Below are 11,129 nucleotides of genomic sequence, written 5' to 3'. Positions count from 1 at the left end.
CCTATTAAAACACGTTAAGTCTGGCATTCAGTCTAGCCCATGCCTATTTAAAGGAAGTTTCTGAAGGCCAGTCATACTAGGAATCATTTGTGGTTTGCAAGAGAACCTTTTCTTGTGACTTCCCTGAGGGTTCGAGGAACTTCCAAGGCTGCAGTAACGGCTTTGTTTAGTAAATGAGTCAGAGGTCCATTTCAGGTCTCTAGAGCCCCCATACTAGTACAATGGCAGCTCAAGCTAAGGAGACATGTCAACCGCTGTACTAAGAACATCAAGTCTGACTCTCCCACCGTGGACTCTCCAAAGATTTGAAATAAAATTCCTGAAATGCTCCGTAGAAGTGTTATAGTATAGCTTTCACAAAAAAGTAAACGATGTTTGTTTGTTTTTTGTTTGCATGGTATTTTTACGTTGCAATGGAACCAGTGGTTATTCAGCAACGGGACCAACGGCTTTACGTGACTTCCGAAACCACGTCGAGAGTGAACTTCTATCACCAGAAATACACATCTCTCACTCCTCAATGGAATGGACGAGAATCGAACCCACGACCACCGAGGTGAGAAGCAAACACCAAACCAACCACGCCAATGAGGCGCTATAGTAAACGATGCGACGAAGTTTGCGTTAGCACAATCAAGTTTTTGTACAACGTGTAATGCTGTGCTAGCCGCGGCCCATGAAATTTTCAGCCACGGTCCGGTGGTGGCCTCCTATGTTGTTGACACCCATAGCAGTGCTAGACGCACGATCATGGCCAACTTTAGCCTTAAATAAAATAGAAAAAAATGGTAGTCTTAATCTCTATAATAATAACAGTCATAATAATGACAAATATACCACTGCAACTTATCACCGAGTGCAAGATGTTGCAGTCTCAGTTTAAAGAAAACGGAGTTTTGAGATAGAGAGAAAGAGAATGTTTGTTGAATTTTCTGATCGGGGGCCCCGCCATTCCTAGCACCGCCCTAGGACTCATTATATGGATTTGCTAACTTAGGTTGCTTTATGGACTAAAATATTCGATCCGAGTCTCAGTGAAACGAGCGTAGAGAGTAATTCAAGATTGAAATGCCTACCTAAATGGATACGTACCAAAACTGTTTCAACCGAGGCCCACAGTTATTTACTTTTCATTACTTAATGACGCCAGAAGATGGAAGTACTAATGGTAGTATTGCACAACCCCCCCCCCCCCCCCACCCGCGCCCCCAACCCGCCCCTGTTCACACTAATGGAGTGGGGCATACCACATAACCTCTTACGGGAGTGAAATCTTTGAAAGTCGTTTTTAGTCAAGGTCGGATTTGACATTGCTCTTTTACCCACTGGCCTCTTCTAAATTCCAATATTGACTCAAAAAGGCGATAATGTGGATAAAGAACTTTCTTTGTTCATGAGGGGTGATATTATCCTGCTCCCAAATTCCAAAGTTACAAAATATATCTCACCTTTCAGGCAATTTTATGCCGTTGTACCAAAAAGCTACTCACACAGGCTCTCGACTGGAAATTGAATATTTCAAAGAATGTTGGTTTCAACCTCCACCGCAGACCCCACACTGCAACAGTAACTGATCACGATACAGTGCCAGTGATTTTTCATCGCCGGGGGAGAGGCGCGAACCCGCGACATCTGAGTGGCATTCCACGACACTAACCACTGTCACAGCGGGCCAGTAATATTTCTGTTGAGTATTTTATGAAATCGTCATATTTCTTGTCGATTCAGTTGAATAATTCATCATCATTCTCCATATTCCATTTTTTATCGTATTCTTATGTAAACCGAGGTAATACACTTGAATTATTTAAGGGTGTTTTAATCGAACACAAAGAAAAACCTACAAAATGAAATCGGTAGTTTTTTTTCTGAGATTTTGGAAGGAGTTTTTTTTATAGCCTTTCATTAAAATGTACGAATGTATGTGAATAGCATACAGAGCTTTTATGTATGAAAAATGTGCATGTCTGTGAGTGTTTACTCATATTTTTTTTATATCTATTTTGCCATGAATGATATCTCCACGATATAGAAAACAATTACTATAGAGTGGATATCTCGTCCTCAGCTTAAGAGCTTGTGGAGTAAAATATCATGAATTAATTAATACTGTTTTTTTAATAAAAAAAAACAAACTGTTTTTTTTTTTTAGATATCCGACAAAAGGAAGGTCAAGCTACCGAAAAATTACAACTTTTATATCTCTCTCTCTTTTCTCTCTCTCTCTCTCTCTCTCTCTCTCTCTCTCTCTCTCTCTCTCTCTCTCTTATGAAGTAAATTTCATAAATTCATCAATACTGTTTTTGTATAGAAAACTACATTTCCTTTTTTATAGATGTTCGACAAAAAGTCTAGCAATAGAGAAATTACAACCTCTCTCTCTCTCTCTCTCATATTAAAATTCATTACCATGTTCGTCTGCTCCGCGTTCGACTTCCACACAGTACAAAGACCTCGACATCGTCACCTCCCCCCCCCCTTCCATCCCAAACCAACCACCTTCTGTAGCCGCCTATGTCCATCTTTCTTCTCTCCAGGTCCCTATTATGCCTACCCCGTTCATGGAGGCTGACAGAATGACATACCACTCTTGGGTGGCAATAATTTACTCCTGTGTGGGCATCTAAGACTCACTACGTTCGTGGAATGCGCAAGCCATGATAATACTTTCGTTAGCCGAATACGAAATACCCTTTTGTCTCTCTCTCTCTCTCTCTCTGCCATCCCTATCCGAAAATCAGACTTGGTCGGGTCTGGCTACAGGGACAGAAGAAAACAAGATTGAACTTCCTTCTGTTTTCGTCGTGTAGCTATAGGTTTAGTCGTATGTTTTTTGGTCATCTCCGTGTCGAATCTGGGCAGGTTTCATGTCCTGCAGAGATACGACACAGATCTAGCAAGAAGAGGAAGAGGACTATCATTCGGTAGTTAATACCGGATTAAATTAGTCGGATGATACTGTTAAATAAAGTAAAGCTAAAGACATTCATAATTGTAAAAAAAAAAAAAAGGTAATTCAATATTAGTGTAAATAATGTAATAAACAGTATGAAAGAGAGGGTATACAGTATATACGTAACTATCAGGTGCAAAGCTCTGCACCTCACGCGAGGCGAATAATGTATAGTGTGTCCGCAACTGTGTTTGTGAAGTGAGCTCTTAGGAACCAGGGACCTACTGTAGTGTGTTGCGTTTATTATATATATATATATATATATATATATATATATTATATATATATATATATATATATATATATATATATATATATATATATATATATATATATCGCATCAAGTTACCAATGTCCTTCAATATCTAATTCGCTTCTACCTCGGAATGATACATTTTCATATACGGTAACCGAAAGGGAATTTTTTAGTTGACAAGAAAATCGCCGGTCTCATGGGCGTGAACCACGGAAACCGAGAAATCAGAACGTACAGTGAAGCACTTTAAACCATAAGGCTATCACGAGAGAACCTTCCGATGAAATCGCTTCACTAGCTAGACACGGGACATTATCTGTTTGGCTCAATCAATAGAACAGCTAACACAAAAGATTATGGCGAGAGAGAGAGAGAGAGATTCTTATCAGACTTGCATCAATAGGAGTGCAACTGATTTTGCAGGGAGCAATGCAGTTTCTGTAGACAAACTGATTTGACATGATGGTCAGGTCTGGTGCCAGAGCTGCCACAGGCTAAAGCACCTAATGTGGAATACCGTCTAGCAGATGATGTCCCTTATTTGAATCCGTTGTTCAAACCACAATCTAATGGCTACACTCCCCCCCTGACTTCGTGCCAACATAAATGGTTCACTTTCCTAGTAACAAAATATATTTGGCTGACGCTGGCTCCACAGTGATTTCAAGAACACAATGCTCCTGTTTATTTCATATCCTTCTGGGCTGTCATTTCGTGCCATTGTATATACTGTAAGAGAGGGTAATTGTCTCCTGTTTTGCTTAGTAGGCTGGACCATGGTAAAGGGTAACAAAAGATTTCCCATTAACAATAATAAGGTTCCACACTAAAAACTTTTTTCAGCAGATAAAAAAAAAAGACAAACAAAAAAGCATAATTGAAAATGGACAACCGTCAGGGATGAAACTTCAGTGCAGTTAACAGCTGGAAATATATATGTAAGCTCTCTCAAAATTAATATTACAATCTAAATTGAACAAAAACGAAAACGGATCTCTCTTCACATCACATACCAAAGGAAATTCAAGGCTATGTTTTAATATGATCACGAACACAAAAGGAATCAGAAAACCCCTGAAAAATTACACATGTTTATCACTTAAGATTGTAGGCCAACAAATATACAACTAATACACATGAAAGCAGTAAAATGGAAACTCCAGATGCATTGCAAAGTATGTCTTAGGATAAGGACGTGAATAAAGAAAAACCACCCCATGATGACCTGAAGTTTGCTATTAGGGTTCCCTGGTCAGTGAGTACTGACCCACTTTAAGTCCTGCTGTAGAATGTGTGTGGCTAGAAAAGAAAAGCGATCATTGGAAAACAGCCATTGAGAAACCAGCCCACAGCGGTACCAAGACTGCCAAATAAAAGACGCTATGAGTAGCAACCAAATGAAAGGCCATTAATGAGACAAGCACGAGGTTCCAAATCTGTTGATACATGAAGTTACAAAGTAGTGGCAACTAAAGCAAGGAGCAGAAGAGGCAGGTGTTTACAGTGACTGGAGGAATACCAAAGAATCTTGAACAGCAATACAGGAAGGATTTAGTTAGGAGAAGGATTCGTTAGGAGAGCACCCCCATTCAAGTGACGTCAGAGCAGCCAGTCAGGGTAGAGATATATACTTCACCGTACTACGACGCTCTCCTGATTGCTGTTGATAAGCCAATCACGGGGCTGGAAACTCTGTCTCTCGAGAGAGTTCACATAGGCAGGATGTATGTTCCACCTCTCTAAGGACGTATCTCTCAGAGAGGTGGAAACACTTCCTGCCTATGTGAACTCTCTCGAGAGACTGAAATTTTCCAGCCCTGTGATTGGCTTATCAACAGCCAATCAGGAGCGTCGTAAGGGACTGGCCTGACGTCAAATGCACGGTTGATGTGAATCTACTATAGTAAGTAATCATGATCAAGCCCATATTACTACGTTGACTTCATTTTTAGTTTTGAATGATAATGGCTGGCATGAAGGTAACCTACAATAAATTATTGTATGCTAGTAATAGAAGCTGGAAAGGCGAAAAAATGCATCATGAGAGATGAAATTCTAATTGACGCAGAATACCATTGGCATTGTAAATGCATAAATTCTCATTTTCAGCGTTCAGAATCATTTACGATTTAGTAATACAAATAATAAAATAACAGTCTACGACTATGTATTAACTAAACGTAAAGGAATTCTGCGTCAATTATAATTTCATCTCTCATGATGCATTTTTTATTCACCTTTTTAAATTCCATTGTTAGTATACAATCACATCCTCGGGGTAGTTTTATTGCAACGATAATCAGTTAGGCACTCTCTCTCTCACACACATGTGTATGTGGCCAGTTACCATTGCAATAAAGCTACCACTATATCTATATATATATCTATATATATATATATATATATATATATATATATATATATATATATACATATCTCACTTACATAATTGTTCCGTGCGTCCGTACAATTACAAACAGGACCTCATTGAAAATGGATGGTCTCTAGCGGAGATATTTATTCCAAAAAAAGTTACAAGCTTTCAGGAATATCAGATCGTTGCCAAGTATCCATCGTTATTTGACAATGACTGTTAGTCCTGATAAACTTGTAACTTTTTATTACAAGAATAAATATTTCACTCCCAGATTACCATCCACCTTCAATGAGGTCTTGTTCTAGTATATGTGTATGTATGTAAGTATGTATGGATAACCAATTATAGTTAAAATGCAACTAACGCAAAGGATGTGCCGATTTTTTGGCTGCCGGCAATGCTAAGGGCACTGAGTCTTCCACGTCCAGAAATGGCTATATTGGTGTGAGTGGGTATTCGAGTAGGGTAGGAATGGAGTTGGATCGTGCAGGGTATCTTGAGAGAGTACGGATGGCGTCAAGGCCACCTTTGATTTTGGTGCGACATTCTGCCTAACATGATTCTTTATACTCCACAGTCCCGCACTTGATAAGCATCTCACTGGCCAGGCCATCCGATCTTGGAAGGGGACCTTAGGGGAGTGCGAGTGTCTCATTGGCCCAGACATCTGTATGGTTTTCCCTTACCGTTAAGACCCAGTTTTCCAAATCACTCCTAACATTGTTAGAAACACTAATGAAGAAAAATTCATAAAGAAGAAAGACAAGCAAATCAAATTGGTTTGGGATGTGTTTGGGAAAAAATAATTTTATCATATCTGCCTCATTACTTTTAAACGTCATTAAAATGACATCGTACTCTTTTTAGCCAAAACCTATGCTCTGAGTGAACTTTCGTGTAGTACTATTTGTCTGAATTGTATTGCGATGATAAGTACATCTTCGTTTAGTTACAGCTTTAAATTCCGTTTTCTTTAATCTCTACAAAATTAGTAACGTAAACTATAATAAACTTCTTCTTCTCTTCTTCCTCTAGCTTAAACCCATTTTTATATGGGGTCGCCATTGCGAATGAGTCGTCCTCCATTGATTTCTGTCCTGTGCCTCGTTCTCATTTATACTTTCAATACCATATCTTCCCCTACACAATCCACGCCATCTCTTTCTCGTCTTCCCTTCTTCCTTCTAACCCCGCACTTCCATTTCCATGACGTTCCTCCCTTCGTAACTATAATAAACTATAATAAACTACTACCATAAAAATAGTGTTGACTTTAGCCCCGCAGAGGCGTAGCTTGGGCATAGATAGGAGCTGTTACCCTGGGACGCTATATACTTACATCTGCCAAAATTTGAGAAGAAAATAATAAATTGATAATACAATTGCATGCCTCCCTCACAAAAAAAAAAAAAAAAAAAAAAAAAAAAAAATCTCCTCCCTTCCATAACCACAAATAGTCGGCGTGAAGTGTTAATTGTAATACACGATGAAAATTCAAATTACTAAATGTCTCAGTTGATTCAATATACGCGCATTGAAAGTACCTGAAGTCGTGCTTACACTGACTTGCAGCAGCTGAGAATAAAACCACGAATTACAAGATACGAGTACCTACTACCCGTTCAACCATATGATGACCCCTGAATTCCATGTCTAAAACTTTCACAAGTATAGGCGACAAAATGCTGTTTCATTGTGCCGATTACAACGAAAATCTTGCGCAATAGCGATAAGCATTACACATATATGCAGTTCGTGCTCAGTACCAATAATTGAGCGCTGAGAAGGAAGTATGTCACGGCGGTTCAGGTTGCACTCTCGCTCGGTGGGACGCCATATTGGATTCAAAATTGCCTTCAACACTTCATATAGAAAGACTTCACATGCTTATTTTAGTGCGTATGGCAGTATCCTACAGCTAATGTTGTTAATGAAACTCTAATCTTTAGAAAAGTTTTCTTAGGGTTTAATTTGGTGTTCCACCTATTAAATATCGAGTGAAAAGGTATACAATGAGCGATCGATGTGCGTCATCGTCTATGTTTTTAACCCTATTCTATCAGCATTCGACATTTCAATTAGCCTAGCCCTAGCCCATTCAATCTGTTTCATGTCTAGTATATTTTACGTTTTGTTTTGCCCTTCGTGAGTAGTGAGTATTAATTGTTGTCATTAAATACTGATTTCTGCATGGTTTTGTGTTCATGTGTCATATATAACTTTTACTGAAGCCTTTTGAGTTTTTTTTGGGTACTAAAAAATTACGGGCACGTTGATTCTTACATAACTGATGCCTTGGGGAAACTTGACGAATTTTGAGAAGATGAATTGAAATCAGCATTTTACGCTGCAATCAATCAATTTAAGTGTATCTTCAGAAGATTAGAAGGTGGTAGATGAAGCAATTTTGGATCTAGTATTCGTAAATTATGGTGTTGATGAAGATGATCGTAGTACTAAATGAAGTGAAATAAGCTCAACAGGTGGTCAATGTAACTTGAAAATTTTATTTTGTTAGTTTTATTTTAAAAAGAAAATTTGAGTATGCGGTCTAATGCCCTTCTATCCGATTAGGTGTTATTCAAGTACTGACTTTCGTTAACAAAATTTTAATTAAAATATTTTACAAATAGTATGTTGGCCTATATCATCTTCTATTATCACTCTGTATTTCTTGCTACTAAAGAATGATGTTAATGTTTACTAACAAAATTTATAAAAGCAAAAATTGCCAAAAAAAAAAGAAAAAAATAAAGTTTTATTCTTATCTATTACTTAATAAGTACGGTTCAACGAAAGGATAGTCAGAAAATATTGACTTCCAGATTTTTTTTTTTTTTTTTTTTTTTGCGGGGGGTGGGGGGTGGGTTGTTCGAACCGGGGCCCCGGGGCCCCCTTGGTACAGACCCGCAATCTCAAACAAACGTTAACCCGACCAAGCCTGTAATGGCAGTTAAGTTAGCTTAACTAACCTGCTAGGAATTTGACGGCTTATCAGCTAGCGAATTAAACTTCAAAACACTTTTGATACAATTTGATAACTGTTTTTTATGCTTGCCAGAACATTATCTGATGCCAATAAACTTGTATATTGGCATAATTTTTTTTCTTTTGTTTATCTGGCTATGTACAATAACCCTCACTATCTTGAAAGAGGAATTTTTAGTAATTTCTTATGTTGTAGATGAAAGTTTCAAACTAATTGAACTCTCACCAACATTATGATGTCTCATACGAGGGTGTTTGTTCTTACATCAACGAGTGTAGAGCCATTGTTCATGAGACGAAACAATATAACATAGACCTGATAGACATTGACTCTTCAGATTCAAAATTACTGTCACTAATTTTTGCTAAATTACACCCTTCAGTTAGGAGAGAGTTAATTCATAAAGTAAACCACAACTACCCCTCCATTGTAGATCTGTAAGATCACTACTTCAGACATTATTCAGACCTTATGTCAGCATCAATCCCAAAGGTAATGTTGATGTAAAGGACAAAGTAGTACACCAAAAGGTAAACAAGTACAGAAAAATTCAAATCTCTCGGAAATAAATTCTCAGTCAACACTAGAAAATTTCACCCTCACTGCTCGACCTATAGATAATTGTAAACTGTATTGTTAATCGTGCTAATATCAAACACTGCCAGTTTTCTAGTGGTACTGACATAGCATGATGAAATGCACCAAATTGAGAAATTGGTTGACCAAAGGAGGTGCTCTTCAATTGGCTTAAGCACATTATGCACTAGTAGCAAACATGATTCAACCAATTGTCAAGTAAAGCCAATACACTCAGTTTTAAATGTAATATTTGCACATCATACGCTCACATTTTTGTACTATCCCTAACCAAAGTAATGGTGGGGCATCCGCAACTGTTCATAAATTCTGTAAATATTTAACACATCAAGACTTGTTACCAACCTTTTCAGCTTTCTGTTGTGTCTTATAAAATGTCATGGTGTTAACACCTCTCGCACTATTAAGGTTGCGTCCACACGGTCGAACAATGTACCGACGGACAATCATTGTTACCATATCATAGGCGAAGCAGGAGGACATCATATGTTCGTTGAAACGATGGAAGATCTGGCAACAAACACTGGTACCAGATGAGGTTGTATACCAGTGTTTTTACTCTGCTCACCAGGCAAAGACCGGCAGACAATAATGTTAATTGGTAACAATGTTTGTCCTTCAGACATTGTTCGACCGTGTGGACGGCACCTTAGGTGCCTTCTAGATACGGGGAGGTAGAGAAGTTTATCTGTCAATGTCTGTTGCTTAAGGGCTAGGAGGCCTCGAGCATACTAATACCCGCTGTGCTGTCACTACCTTTTTGGTGCTACCGAGCACCAGTTTGGTGAAATGTCTAAAAAAATGAATGCTTTATCCCTGGTGGGAAAAGTATCCTATTGCTATGTTAGCTGACCCTGAATTTGACGTCGGTCGGCTGCATGTTATCAGCTTGATGTGGCTATTCAACAATGTCATCAACAAGTGTTATTCTCTAGCTGAACCATCTCTGGGTCAAATGGTGAAAGTATACCCATTGAGGGTTTAGTTGGAGTTGACGCACTGCAATTAATCAGGCCTTTACATCACGCAGTGCATACTAGATTCTTCTTGGAGTACACCAATGGACCTTGTTCCCTTTGGAAATGTGATGTACTTCCTTTACCCTAACCAAGTAACTCCATCAATAAACACCAACAAGATGCGACAACTCCTGACCTAAAATATTGGGACATCGTTCCTAAGGAGGAAAATGTTCCTTCATTCCAAATCAACTTTGCACTTATGTATAATTTTCTTTTAACAGAAAAAACCTCACTAACAACAGAATGCATTTTGACCAGGGATGAAACAAGTTTTTTTTATTACAAGATGCCATCAAGGATGACATGTTTCATTAGGAGGAGGAAAAGGACTGAGCTCCAAGGTAGTGCCAACAGTGCACTGTAGACATTACTTGAAGTACTTTGTAGAATTCCTTTGTCCCCCAGCTGAAATCCCCTTTCATTCCCTTTACTGTACTTCTGTTCATATTCTCCTTCTTTTCTAGCCTCTCCTCGTAGTAATGAATAGTGCTGGAATGGCACTGAGGATTTTAAGAACATTAATGCATGGACAGTGGGCAGGCAAGTTTGCATGACAGGAGAATAGTAATGGTTTGTTCCCCCACCTTTGTGCTTGATTTTATGGTTTCATTAACGCTGAAACATTGAGGAGACTACAGGACAAGGTGAAGTTAGCACGGTAATTACACACTGGCATTATTAAAAATAACTTAGATAGCAAGTAAGTAGCTGAGATCAAGGTAACAATGTTTTTATAATGCATCATTTAGTAAGCCCTTATTTGAAGGCTTGTGCTGCTTTTGCACTTCCACTCTGTTTGTTTGTTGTTTTTTCTTCTTCTTTAGTTAACTGTAACTGAGGTTTGAATAGTCTAGGATCCTCTACACTTTGTCATCTCTGCTTGAGTAGCGTAATTGATGATGTACGTTAATCGTTTTTCACTTACCTTCTTGGTC

This window comes from Macrobrachium nipponense, chromosome 40 (assembly GCF_015104395.2).
Source record: "Macrobrachium nipponense isolate FS-2020 chromosome 40, ASM1510439v2, whole genome shotgun sequence".
In the NCBI taxonomy this organism is placed as follows: domain Eukaryota; kingdom Metazoa; phylum Arthropoda; class Malacostraca; order Decapoda; family Palaemonidae; genus Macrobrachium; species Macrobrachium nipponense.
The sequence above is the reverse complement of the archived record's forward strand: the minus strand, read 5'-3'. Positions refer to the sequence as shown.